The sequence below is a fragment of the Zonotrichia leucophrys genome, chromosome 1A (assembly GCF_028769735.1).
Source record: "Zonotrichia leucophrys gambelii isolate GWCS_2022_RI chromosome 1A, RI_Zleu_2.0, whole genome shotgun sequence".
In the NCBI taxonomy this organism is placed as follows: domain Eukaryota; kingdom Metazoa; phylum Chordata; class Aves; order Passeriformes; family Passerellidae; genus Zonotrichia; species Zonotrichia leucophrys.
In genome coordinates, this window is record NC_088170.1 from 27,171,360 (window position 1) to 27,185,140 (window position 13,781).

Genomic DNA, 13,781 nt, shown 5'->3' on the forward strand with positions numbered 1-13,781 from the left:
TTATAATTTCTTGTGCTCACCCTCTCTTTTCTCAAGGAACCAGCTGACTCACACTACAAAAGCCTTGTACTGTATAGGAAGCCCTGCATATATATGGCTGTAGGTGTGTGCAGTACCTGCCCACTCTCACAGCCCAACAATGACACAGCAGTTTCCCCCCACAGAAAGCACCCTTCCAGAACACAACATCTTCTAAGAAAATACAGTATATTTTTTAGGCTACAGCTTCAGCAGATGCAATTATGAATAACTGCAACCTGTTACATTTTTTTAATACTATGTTGCTTGAAGATAAGTGTTTATCTGGCAGTGCAGAAGTTCAGTTGTCAATCATGAGTTAGATAAGCAGAATGTTTAAGCCTATCACATCTCTTTTATAAAGTAATGATATGATGACAGTAAAGAAACTAGCACAAACAGTTCTGATATCATAAGACAACTACAATAAAGTTTGATACATCAGCATGACCATTTTTAACAGACTGCTTAACATGACAATTTTTTATGTAAGTAAAATGTGGATTTCAGGAATGCATTCCTGGCTGTGCAAATTTTTAATGATCTGTAAAATCACTTTCAGCCACATAAATTATTCATATATTTGTATACAAAGAACCAAATCTGGAAAATGTATTTAAAAACCTTTAAAGAACCACTTTGTTGATAGCAAAATATGGATATTATTTTTAGAAGAACTGATGGCCCAATTTTATTGCACATTGTAAGAAAAATGCAAGGTGACATTTTCTTCTGAAAGAAATTTTAACATAAAGGTTATTATTCAAACTTATAGTCAATATATAGGAGAAGTTGCTTCTTCAGGAGACTTCACCTGCATTAAAGTCACTCTATCTTGCCATTGACAAATGTTTTTAATTTATATTCAGTGTAATGGAACAACTCTGTCATTTCTTCCTGTGTGGACAGTTATTGCCACTTAGGAGTTTTAAGTCACATTTAACCTTGGACAATACTGATTTTTCCTTTTGATAGTGTCTGGACCAAGAAATTATAGCTTGGTTGTACTCAGCAGTTTTGTCTTTAGTGCCCATCTTCTTCTTGGTTCATTTATATATTTCCCAAGGTATATTTTCTCAATATAAGCTTATTTAATAAAGGAAATGGACAATTTCCATGCTCCTGGTTATTTGTTGCCCAAATTTTTAAATATCTTTGAATTTATCTGTAATTTTTCCATGCTGTCATGTTTGTCAGTGCTAACATAATGTATTTGGCCATACAGTCTCATATTTGACCCCTAACCTTTCATATCCATCAAGAATATAAATGCATCATAAAGCTTCTATCTGTTACAGCATACACCCCTTTTATTTGTAAGCTGCTGGGCTTTGTTGGCATCTTAGGGTATTCATTTTCCCACAGACTGGTAACATCTTTCTGAGAGGTGGGAAAACGTGTATATAAGGAATACAATCCTGAAAGGAGAACCCCAGGCATCACCCTAGTAAGGCTCAGGGAGTAACTAGCAAGGCTGAGCATTCAGCAAGTTCTAAAAGTAGTGTGCCAAAAACAATAATAATCCAGACTGGACCTTACAAAAGTGAGGAAACTTCAGTGGTTTCAGACATATATGCATACCTGGAGATATTCAGAATATTATGGACTCCTCCAGCCAGAGCTATTGAAACGTTGAGAATTCTCTGTAATACAGATGTAATAGTTATATCTGGAAGCAATCATGACATACATTTTTCAGCTCAGAAGAAGAAATGAAGAAATCAGTTAACCAAGGATGAAGTACTTCTTATCCAAATGAAGTTATTTCCCTATTTACATGCCCCAGATCCATATTAGAGAAATTATAGAATGTTTCTAAACTTTTGCTGCTGCTTCTGTTGCTTAAAAAAAAAAAATCAATTAAGAGGTATTTTAATAAAAGGACTGACCATAAACAAGAATATTTTACTAATAGGGGTTTTAAATATTCAGCTAACAGAAAATTAGAAAGAAAAATAAATTAAAATAACAACAAAAAGAAAGCAAAGAGAAAAAAATAAGAAAAAAAAGAAAGAAGGAATACCAAATACAGAAGAAGATTCTGTAATAAAAACAAAATTGGTAGCTATTGTTTGGCAGACACGTCCTGGAGAAGATGACTACTCAACAGCATTGTAACACTGCTGTTTAGTCATATGTCCAAGACTGCTCATTAGCATTCCCAAGCATGCATCAATTTGAAAGTGTCTTTCTTTCAACTCGTCGGTATGGAAGCCCCAAAGTGCACTTTATTTGTGTAATAGGTTCTTTCAAGATGTTCAAAATCAGTTTTGGCTCTTCTGGTTATATTCAAGTGACATCCACTCAGAAGAGAAAAAGAGTTCCTTCTTGCTAAATAATGAAAGTCTAGAGAGCAAAGAAATAATGTGTTCTAGACAGATTGCTTTAAGCAGTGACAAGAAATACATGGTATTCTCAGACACTGAATCTGATTCCCAGGTTCAGCAGATATCCCCAAAAGAACACCTGTACATAATATTATTCTGCTTCCAGGAATACGTTTTGACATGATTAATATATTTATCAGCTAAACATGCAATAAATCTAGAGACAGATGAGTCCAGTTTCATTCAGAGTAGAAGGCTAAATTTTTTTAATTTTCTGCTCTAACAGGACCTGTACAAACTTCCTTCCTTTCCCAACTCACCCAGTAAATATTAATAGTGTAAAGGAATTGGGCTCTGGGAGGAGAAAATTCAATGTATGTTTTGATAAGCTATATTTGTACCTCACTTCTTCTGTTGTGCTGTGTTCAGATGCAATGTGTAGTCATTCATCTTACATCATACTTTTCTTAGAAGCTAGGAGAGAGTTGATACCGATTTACAAGCCAGACAGTGTCTCTCTCATAAGACGATATATCGAAGAATCATAGAGTTATCTGAGCTGGAAAGAACCAGGTTAAAGACCATCTAGTTCCAACCCTCCTACCACACAGGCAGGGACACCTTCCTCTAGACCAAGCTGCTCAAAGACCCATCAAACTCAGACTGCAACACTTGAATACAAATCTCCTCCCCTTGGTATGAGTAACCCAACCACTAGCAGCTTTCCGGGATATATCTCATCATGTGTTCCAAGAAAAAGAAGTTTGTGGATTTGAAATTTAATAAAATCATAGGGCATTGAAGGAACAGTAAATATAAGGTTTCTGTAGCATGTAAACTGCAACTGTAACCAGCAGGGGCATTAAGTTGCACTTTATAAGGCACATTCACAGCTATTACTGCCTAATTTGCCTTCACTCAACTGGTTAAATGCATTTTTTAAATGCAGCAGAATTTGTTCTTTTCCATCCCAGACTGCTGTAAAACTGAGCAGCAATACTTACATACCTTCCAGGGCTGTGACAAGGATTCACTAATTAGATATAGATTGGTTTTCAAACAGGGTGACTCGGCCACTTCTCAATCTCTCTGTGCCTGCCCTGCAGTACCTTCTTCCCTGATTCTCTCTTCAGGGCTTTGGTGAAAGAGCAAAGCAGGACTTTCAGAGATCTTGCTTTGTTTTACACTGCAAACTATTTCAGATCAGTAGTTACATCACTTAGTACTGGTAGAACAATAAGCAGGGAGCATGCTTAGAGCTGGCATCAAACAACATATGTTGCATGAGGCCAAAGATCCGAAAAAGCCTACGGACAACAGGAGCCTCCCTGTAGCTTCTCAGTTTCCTCTTGGAGAGTTTGGGATGGGCTTTTCATCCAACCCTGCATTCCCATGCTGTCCTGTAGCCTCTTGGAACATTCTCTTACTCCTGATGCATATTGCAGCAGCTTTTCAAGAGGAATGTGAAGCTACATGCTTCACATTCTTACACTCCTGTAGAGTGTAAGAACAGTTTTTCAAAAAAGGCCTGTGAAACCTCCATTACTTGGAAGAGAGAAAAGGAAATCTCAGTGAGGAAACCCTTTGTCGGCAAGTTTAAAATGCATGGTTTGATCTACTTCCAGCAAATTTATTCTCATGGATGTCAGTTATTCATTTCAAAGTTTAATTGGACATAGGGTAATACTTTCCTGTCTTAGAGAGGAGAAAAAACTAGTTATTTTCACACTTAGGACATATGCAAAGGTATTTTTTCTCAAAGGTTGATACAAGAGGAAATAATTCCTACAGTTTCAGAATTGCACCATTTGTGCAGTTGTGAATCATTCCTGCCTTTAACACTTGACAGCATGTAAAGTAGATGGACTGGTTTTTTGCTCATATTCACTACATATCTGCTTCCCCCTGACAATACAATTTTGGCTTCATAATAAATCCCTGCTGCAAATCATCTTAAGAATTCTTGTCCCATAATTCACCCAATGCTTTTTGACCTTGTTAACTACAGATTTTAGAGTGGGAGACTGAAATAAATGTCAATCTTGCTGATGTGGCCTTATTGTTTTTTTCCCAAGAAGACAGCTTAATATGCTTAGACCACTGGAAGTGGCAATGCTTCGTGAATTTCAAGAACCATAATTAATTTATTTTAGTAATGAAAAGCAAAACAGAGTGTGACAATAACTTTTTTTCTGTATGCTAATGAAGCACTAAAATCTGTAATGAGACACTGTTAAATATGAAAGGAGGAAGCAGAAGAAGTGCATGTTACTGCAATTTGGTGGCCATTAGAGTGTCATTGCTGAGCCTGATCTTAAAAAATCCCAGTGTGCTGACCTGGCAACAATGAAGGCAAGTATGCTTTTTACTTCATTGCTGCCAAACTTTAAAAATGCATTTTGTACCTAAATAAGTAACTTCATCAAAGTCCTGCTTTTTTCCTGCTGAAGACCATACACAAAATGCTATTATCAAAAAGAGCCAGAAGGTGCCGTAGTAAAAACCTTTTTAGCAATTGGACTTGAATGACAATAGGTAAGGAGCCAAATATGAAATCAGACTTTTTGATTCTTTTCTGTATGCATTAAGAGAAGAAAATACTGTAGGGGAAAATATTTTTCTTATTTATACATCCTTTTTCCTTAATGGAAACAGAGGATACAAGGAGAAAAGTTGAGATCTTGGAAGGTCTATAGGTACCTCATGCCTTCAGTACTGAAATGTCCTGCAAGAATCATCAGCTACACTGGAGACAGCACTTGAAAAACAGTCATAACCACAAAAGAATGCTGCATAGAATTTTACTGACGAGAAATTGGACAAGGTTGAAAACACTTGGGACACTTGCAGAAGGATAGTACTTTAAAAAAAAATTGAAAATCCAACTATATAATCACAGTGCAAGTCTGCTGATGCTGATGTTGACTGCATCAGAAACCTCTAGAAAAAACCCTAAGGCTGTCGCTGAATTTTATGGAGTGTAAGATTATGAATAAATATTCCTATTTGTAGGAGTTTGTAGGTGGTTTTGGTACACAGTGACTGCTGGAGACAGAACACGTGAAGCAAAGAAAGGAAGAAGTCCTCCCCTTTGTGCTGTGTGAGATCAGAGCTTCCAAGGACCCTCTTTGGTCTTCTCACATTCATACCAATTTCCAGACATGATGCTGAGCTGAGCATCTGAGATTTCAGTGGTTCTTCTGAAGGATTTAAGAGATTCTAAATTAGTTAATACCTAGCAAGGTATCTTGCTCCTTTTTGGAAGCAATTTCATGTGATTCTAAGCTGTCATTTCTTAAGTAAAAGTGATTCATGATGCATTGAAATGAAATTTAAAATAATTTTTTTCTGAATTTAATGCTTGTGAGAGCAAATGACGTAAGTGAGGCATGATGCAAACAGAAGTAAAACAGAGCAAACTGTCCCAGTGAGTTCTGGTTATCCTTCTTGTCCTGAAAAACAGAATTCTGTAGCATTAGCCTTAAGTTTCTCATGAATAAATCCACACTATCTGCATTTGCTCAGGCTACAGGAAAAAAGGGGTTGTATTCAGTCTTTATGTTCAGTCTCTTTAATCAGCTTAAACCTGTTTTTTCCTGTTCTATTTGCGTCAGTGAATTCAGAGGCACTGAGTTAACAGAATTGATTTTAAAATAGATTTCAATTAAACCATGTAATTTATGACTTTAGAAAAGGCATACTTGGCTCAACATGTAAGTGCACTGGCACACAGCTTTTTTTCAAGACATATGACGGGCATGTTAAGCATCTAACCTTAAGGTGCAAACATTCCCTCTACTTTTCTGGCAGTAGCTTTCCAGAGATAGAGCTGTAGCAGCCCTATTTGATCCTGTGTAATTCTTGAAGTTCATTTTACCCTCCCTAGTATTTTTGGGTAGGCCTGTGATGCATAAAAGGACTCTTCTCTCACTCCATAGACAATTATTATTCTGTATTCTAGGTATAAGAGTAGGCATTTCTGTATCTGATTTAGGCAGTATTGCTTCAATAGTCACAAGGAAATAAGGGATGTTTTCCTTGTTATCACAAGGAACTAATGATGGTGGTTCAAAATTTTGAATTTTTATCTTGAGGCTAATAATGCAGCTTTATTTATTTGGAATTATACAGAGTTTATACGAGGCTCTTTGAATTTGCAGCTACACTTAGCATGGAAAAACACAACTTTTCTCCTGTGTGAAATAAATGGTGACAACATGTAATTTTCTTCTTTGCAATCCTCACTATAATTTTCTTCCTTTCAAGCAATAGTTATTCTGATAAAACCTTCCCCATTTGTCTTGTCACTGTCTTACTACTTATATGTAACTATTGTATGGCAAAACGCCCTAATGGTTTGCAGAGGTACAGTTCACAAGTTGTTTTTTACATTAAGTATTTCCCAAGAAAACATTATGGGGATATTCACTGATGCACTTCAGTTTCAGTAATCAAAAAGAATATTTCCACTGAAAATGTACTCAATGTTAATTCATACATTACTACACAAGCTCCTTTTGGCAGATGAATCTTCCTTTCTAATTGAAGTGCTAATAAGAATATATATAGTTGCATATATATGTCCCCATGTAACTATATTATTTCTGTTACACTGCCAAAAAATGACCTACTTCTCAGGGATAACAATGGTTTCAGGTCGGGCTATTTCAGTTCCAAAGCTGAAAGAAGTAAAGATTGAACATCTCCATGCAGACAGCTGTATTGTCAGCAGCTCTGGACAGTCAGGGAGACAGCAGAGGGAACAGTGCAGGGAGAGGGGAGAATGTGTTATGGCTAACAACCACCATGGGAGCTTATTGGGAGATCACATGATGCTGGGAAAGGTGTTCTGACTTTAGCTTGGGACCTAGCTGGACCCCTAGTCCTTTCTTCCCTACTTCATGCAACCACGCTTTACCTGTAAAAACACACACAAGCTTTCTCCTCAATTTAAGTCTCCAGAGACTTTGACTTTCTCACCATCTTTGTCTGTACCCCTGCCCACACGCTCTGCGTGTCTGTGATGCTTTTGGCTGTTGGTTTTCAGAAGTCTCCCACTGGTATTGTTTCTCCTGGTCCCAGCAGCCAAGCTGAGAGGCAGCAGGTTCAAATTTTAGCAGGGTTCACAGAGGAGAATTATTCTCTTTTGCACATGCCGTTGAATTAGGCAGGGGGATTTGTTGCTATGGTGTTTTTTCATCATACTTTCTTATCTTTGGTCCCTTCCTCTCTTCTTGTCTCCCTTTTTTTCTCTTAGCAGCTTATATTTCCTTGTTTTATCAAACCACTTGTTATCATTTGATGGCACTCGTCATTCCTAACAGGCTTCTCTACAGGATCATATCTTCATGATGTAAAAGTGGAACACAGCAGTGGCCAATAAAAATAGAGTAGATGACTCGTTTTGAGATAATATTCCTTTGTTAAAAGAAGCAGACAAGCACTATTGCTTCTTTCAAGCAAAAAGATAGGGTCTTCAGCCTAAAGAAAATGAACTGATAGAAGGAAACTGGGCTGATTTATTCCTGCTTAGTCATTGGCAGTCTTGCTTTCAGTACATCTTCAATTACAGAAAAGCCATACAATTTGGCAGGATGCACAACAAATTCTTGTCTAAACAGAAAAGTAGCCCATTAGGTTTAAAAACATATAGCAATACTTTACATATTCAAGAAAAATTTCAAGAAAGTTCTTCAAGTTGTTTACTAATTTTAAAAATCATTATTTGGATAGTAATGCTCTTCAAAAAATGAAAGGTTTTTTGTTTTCTTAAAATTTTATTCACATCTAAACTTTGTTTACTAGTAACTATATGATTCAAGTGCATTGCAGATAAATTTTCTTCCTGGACTTCTTCTCCAGCCTTGGTATGGAAGGTTATAAAAATATTTAATTTCATGCTTCTGCTATGTCAGTATTAGCTAACTTTGGCAACTCCATAATTATCAGTGGAGACATTAATTCAGAGCCCTGCAGGCATTTCCCAGAGCATTAAAGGTTCTGTTAAAAATATGTCCTGGACTTCAGTGTATGGAGATCATATCTTCAAAACTGCACACTACCAAAAGTTTTCTCTTGAAAGTCCACATCTAATTAAAGAGTATTGATTGTAGGAGAAATACATATGGACACTGTTGCTTTTAATGAAAAAACACAACACATCATAAGCTTCAAATTTGGGGGCAGGGAGGGAGAGACACTTTAGCCTTCATAGCAATAAGAAAAAAAAATGTTCTACATGGTGTTTATTAACATGAACTGTGAAAAGAAATAGAAATGAGACTGGAAATTGTTAAATGCAGGACCAGTCAATAGCAAGATAATGACACAACACAGTGAAGAAAGATTGATTTTTGTCCCTCCATCACACTGAGGCTTAAGTTTATTTGCTAACACAGTGATTAGATATCAGGTGGAATCTAGCAAGTATGATTCACGAGACAGCAGTGTTTAGATAGAAAAATGCTATATAATTTAGATTATGGTGTAAACATCCAGTATTTCTGCATGAATCCACCTATGGATTATGCCACAACAGAAATAATGATTGCAAATAAAGAACTCTATTCCATCCATAATCAGACCCTTAGAAAACACAAAAAACCTTCTCCCTTCTAATATCCCAGTTTGAAAATCTTTTGAACTATAGGAAATTGAGAACAGAGGTGGTAGTCCTTCAAGACCAATTATAGTTCCCACTTTGGCAGTTTTGCTGGAACAGTAGTTTGGACGCAAGATTCTTCACGTAACTCAAGTCTGCATCATGAGATATCTTTGATTGCTAATAGCTCTCCCACTGAAAAACGTGTCAGGGCATTTCTGGTTAGAGATTACCAAGAGGGAAGTTTATGATCAGTAGCCAGACATTTTGAGACTAATAATTTGTTGTTTTCAATGAGGTTGCATTTGCTAGACAGATTATGAGATGAAACTACAGCTGTGCCTGTCTCTTCCATAGCAACCAACAGAGAGCTCCTCACCTTTCCCAAAAGACTCCTCAAGCTGATCACACTCACAAGAAAGAAAATTCAGTACGATAGCAGCAAGCTTGATTTGGCAGCCAGGGGTTTGGATGCAACATCAGTGTGGAGATGGCAAGCTCTTGCTTTGGTTCATTTCTCACTGTAATAAAAGCAAAATGAAATTTGCCAAATAATCAAACAAACCTTTCAAAGAAACATTAAGGAACATAATTGTTGATTAAACTCTCTTCTTGCTTGAATGTAAAATTCATCCTGGGGAAACCTAGGCATTTAGCAAAAGCCAGTCACAAAGTGGCTGTGATTGCTCTTTTCTGTTGTTGTGAGATTGAATTAAAATAAGACCTGGTACACAAAGCCTTCTTGAGGCTTCATTTTGAAGAATTTGCTTCTTATTCATGATTCACAGGGGAGTTAATATTTCTTTTTTAGGTTGCGTAATGCATGCAAGTGAGAGCTCTGAAAAAACAGTAATAAGGCATTTTCTTCTGACAAACCCTGGAAGTTTATAAGTAGGGATCATATCAGGACTCTGCAAATTTTAATCCAGTTTGCATCCTATAAAAATAGCAGTACTTAATCTCTTATGATGCTTTACTATTTTATATTACTGGTGTGGACTGATTTGTTGAGGAGAGTATTTAAAGAGAATCATTTAGTGTAACTGTAAAGAGAAATGTGTTCTCTGCAAACTGGGAACATGAACAACTTGAAGACAGCATAATACAGCCAGAAAAGGCAAAAACCTGAGAGTGATTAAGACAATTATGAATATTCTCTCCCCAAAGAAACTGCAAAAAGCAGCAGCATCTTTACATATAATTACTTTTACATTACTGTGGCATTTACTATCAGAGGAGCTATTTTCTCTTAAAAACTGTGAAGAGAAATTACTTTGTCTGCCACTGCAAAGACAGCTTCTGTCTGAATAGTTCTGTTGAAAGCGTCGTCTACCTGATAATTTTTAACATAGGAGAAAATTGTGTAACTAAATACTAAAACTGTGAGAAAATTTAACTTTGACAGTGCAGGTGCTGATGGATGAATATTAAAGGATATTATGTTTACAAATTAATGAAAATTAAATGTTTACAGCTGATGCCCAGCTCGCATACCGAATATGCAGCAAAGAATGCTTTCGAGACCATGCTATTGTAATATCTTTGTTACATGATATTCAAAATGATAAAACCTCTTCAACATTTTTTTTAGCAGCTTGGATAGATCTCAGGAGGCAGATACCTCCTTGAAAAGATGGAGATCTTGAGATGAGTCCTCAAGAGAGTCCTCTGTCCATCTGGCACCTGGAAAAGTATTTCTGCAATTAGACATTTAGAACTAGCATGGGCATGTTCACGTGCAACTGCGTGTTCTCCGAGGGTGACACAAACCAGAGAAGAGAAGAACACTTCCAGAGATAATGATATGCTTTCACAATCTGCTTCTTATGATGTCAGTTATTACTATTTATGATGTCAGGAATCTGAGACACAACAGATTAATGGCAAATTAAAGAGCTAATGAGAACCTCTAGCCAAAGCAGCACCATGATAGAGCACTCCAGTAAGGGGAGGGCCACCAAGATGTTCAGGGGGCTGGAGCACATGGTGTACAAGGAGAGGCTTAGAGAGCTGGGTCTGTTCAGCCCAGAAGAGGTGGCCATGGAAGGACATTATGACTGCATACACCTAATTAATAGGAGGATGTAGCTGAGATGGAGACAGACTTTTTTGGAGCTACACGATGAAAGGGAAAGAAGGAATGAATGAAAATTCCAGCAAGAAAAATTGTGTTTACATATAAAGAAAAAGCTTTTCACAGTAATAGCAGTCAAACACTGGGAGATACTCCCCAGAGGGACTATAGAATCTGTATCCTTGGAGATGTTCAAACTCAGCTGGGACAAGGGCCAGATTAACCCAGTGGGTGGGACATTGAACAAAACAGCCTCTAGAAGTCCTTTTCACTCAAAACTATTTTATAGTTTAGAGTGAAAAGGACTCTAAATTTATTACTCAAGGGCTGAAACTTTGACATGAGATGCAAACAATTTTTTTGAAAGAATGTTGTATGCATATGTATACATGGTTCGTAACTATATAATGTTCAAACTTAAAACCCAGACTTGGAATTCTAAAGCTTGGTGACAGTGACATATTCATGGCTTTCAAATTTGCTGGGAAAATCCTCTTTCCTTGTTGAAACAGACTTGAACCATGAAAATTTGTTAAAATCTGAATAATTTCTAGATAGGTAACAAACTGCAATTAATTTCAGTGCCACGAGCAGAAAAAAAAAATGAACTGAGGTAGAAAGTCAAAGATGTATTGAATTGCATGGGAGCTGATAATTAGTTTCCAACAAAAAAAAACCCTGAAGCTTTTCACAATTGAATTACAGTAGAAACACACAGATGAGAGAAAGCAGCGTAATATGCTAATTGAAATTATATTTTATCTAAAATTTCTCATAAACTAAAATACTTCTTCATTCCTCTCATGCAATTTATCTGTGACTACTAAAACAATCACTCAGGTTTGACATGACTGTGGTCACTCTTCTACCAAAGCTGTTTAGTACATGACAATACCTCTTAACTCTGAGTAATACATGTTCCTGCCAGGAAATCTACTCTAAAAGCAAAATAGCACTACCATATGCCAGTGGTTAGTTGCAGTATCCTCTCCTTGGTAATGCAGTTCAGAGCTGCAGCAGCTCAAAATTAATTCCTTCTGCCTGCACAAGGACTGGAAATGAAAAAATTTAGTTTAGGAACATCCAAATATTTTATTTCAGTTTCATTATTTTTTCAGTCTTTTTCAAGTGGTTGGTTTAAGATACATCCAAAAACTAAACACAGTAAAATGCAGGATTTTAGGTGTTAATAGAGGCAGGTTCCTTATAATCAGCAGTCAGTTAAACAAACATTTATCCTGGGCAAGAAAAATTACAAATTAGCATCCCAATTCTGTACAAGGGATCTCCTGCACTGAAATAATATTAGCACAGTGCAGGAGGGCTATTTCCCTCCCAGCCTCAAACCTCTATCCCAAAATAAAGGTATTTTTGAGGGTTTCTTTTCTGTAACTGCCATATAGAAAAAATTTAAGTAACATAAAAATGAGTCAATTTCTATAGAAATGGTCTTCTTATTATTTAATCAGGCCAGTATCTGAGTGATTCATGAACAGCAGGTTGTAATTCAATAAGTAGTTCATGCATCTCTGAGTTGAGAAAATTTGAAGGGAAGAAAAAGGAGAAGAAAGAAGCCCCTTACCCATATGACTTAAAAAACACTCAGTCCATTATAAATACTACCTAATTTACTTTAAAGCAGTTAACATCTACTCAGTTCCTTAGCTTATTTGCTGTTCACTTACAGCAATAGTTGGGCACCAGTGATGCATTATGCTAGGCACTGTATAAGTCCATAACAGATAACCAGTAGCTTTGAGAAATTTACTGCACAAAGCAGTTGTGAAAGGAGTTAATTGACATCTGGGAGTATTGTAAACAAGCCAACATTTTTCTTCCACAAGGTAAAATGCACTGAAAAAAAAAGCTGCCTCATGCAGGAACCTTTGTATTTATCCCAAAGATGTTTATTTTTGTAAGACTTAAGTTCCAAGGTCAGGAAAGTGCCCTTTATTTCTCTCCTCTTTCCACAAGGTGTCTGTCAGCTTGTGTAGGTAGGTATGCACTACACATATGCACACACAGAGAAATATATGCTCGTGTGCATTATGGGCATTTCCAGGTTCACCTTAAAAATACCTTGTAGTTACAATGCTGAGAAAAAGACTGTTATTGTAATGTTCCCACAGGGTGATTTTAGGAAGACTATGAAACAGTTGTAATTAGCTGGAGCTTAAAATAAGCAAATGGAGGAAGAAAATTTGCACTGCACTTTATTTCGGTGTGCAGAATGAGCCCAGACAGCTACAGCATCCTGATTTGTAGAAGAGTGATACTGATTTTCCAGGGAACAAAAATACTCTGTCCAACTTTCAGCACTGCCCTTTAGTGCCTGCTCTCCCACCAGTCAAGTTAAATTGAAAAGAACGACAGTTGAAGAGGGTAGGTGGAGAGAATGCTGCTGGAGCAAATGGTGCAGCTCAAATTCTCATTCTATCCCCATCTTTTGACTGGATATATGCATAGCTTTTCAAAATAAAAAGTCATCTTTCTAGAGCACCTGATTGCTTTTAACATAACTTTTTTTTCTGCCTGCTTTCATCTACCTTTCTTGGATCAAATACAAATGTGATTCCATCTCTTTATCTGGCACAGAGATCTCCAAGATAAAAAATACTATAAAAGCCAAAAGACATTTTCCATATTATTGTTGTAACCTCAGTAAATCTAAAGTACAGTGCTGTTAGACAGAATATCAAGAAAAATAAGATTTTTTTCCCAGATCATTCTGTAACTATTCTTGCTGCAGGGCCATTGGAAA

The 13,781-nt window shown here is 36.7% G+C and overlaps 1 long non-coding RNA gene across 2 annotated transcripts in view; it reads right to left on the reverse strand.

Moving 5' to 3' along the window:
* The window catches only part of LOC135442313 (uncharacterized), a 77,826-nt gene that overhangs the window by 39,131 nt on the left and 24,914 nt on the right, over positions 1 to 13,781 (reverse strand). For both annotated transcript variants that reach the window (XR_010438657.1, XR_010438656.1), the window contains exons 2-3: positions 9,326 to 9,467; positions 1,600 to 1,661 (exon numbers count right to left, since the gene is read on the reverse strand). This is a non-coding gene — a long non-coding RNA (uncharacterized LOC135442313). The remainder of the gene's footprint in view (positions 1 to 1,599; positions 1,662 to 9,325; positions 9,468 to 13,781) is intronic.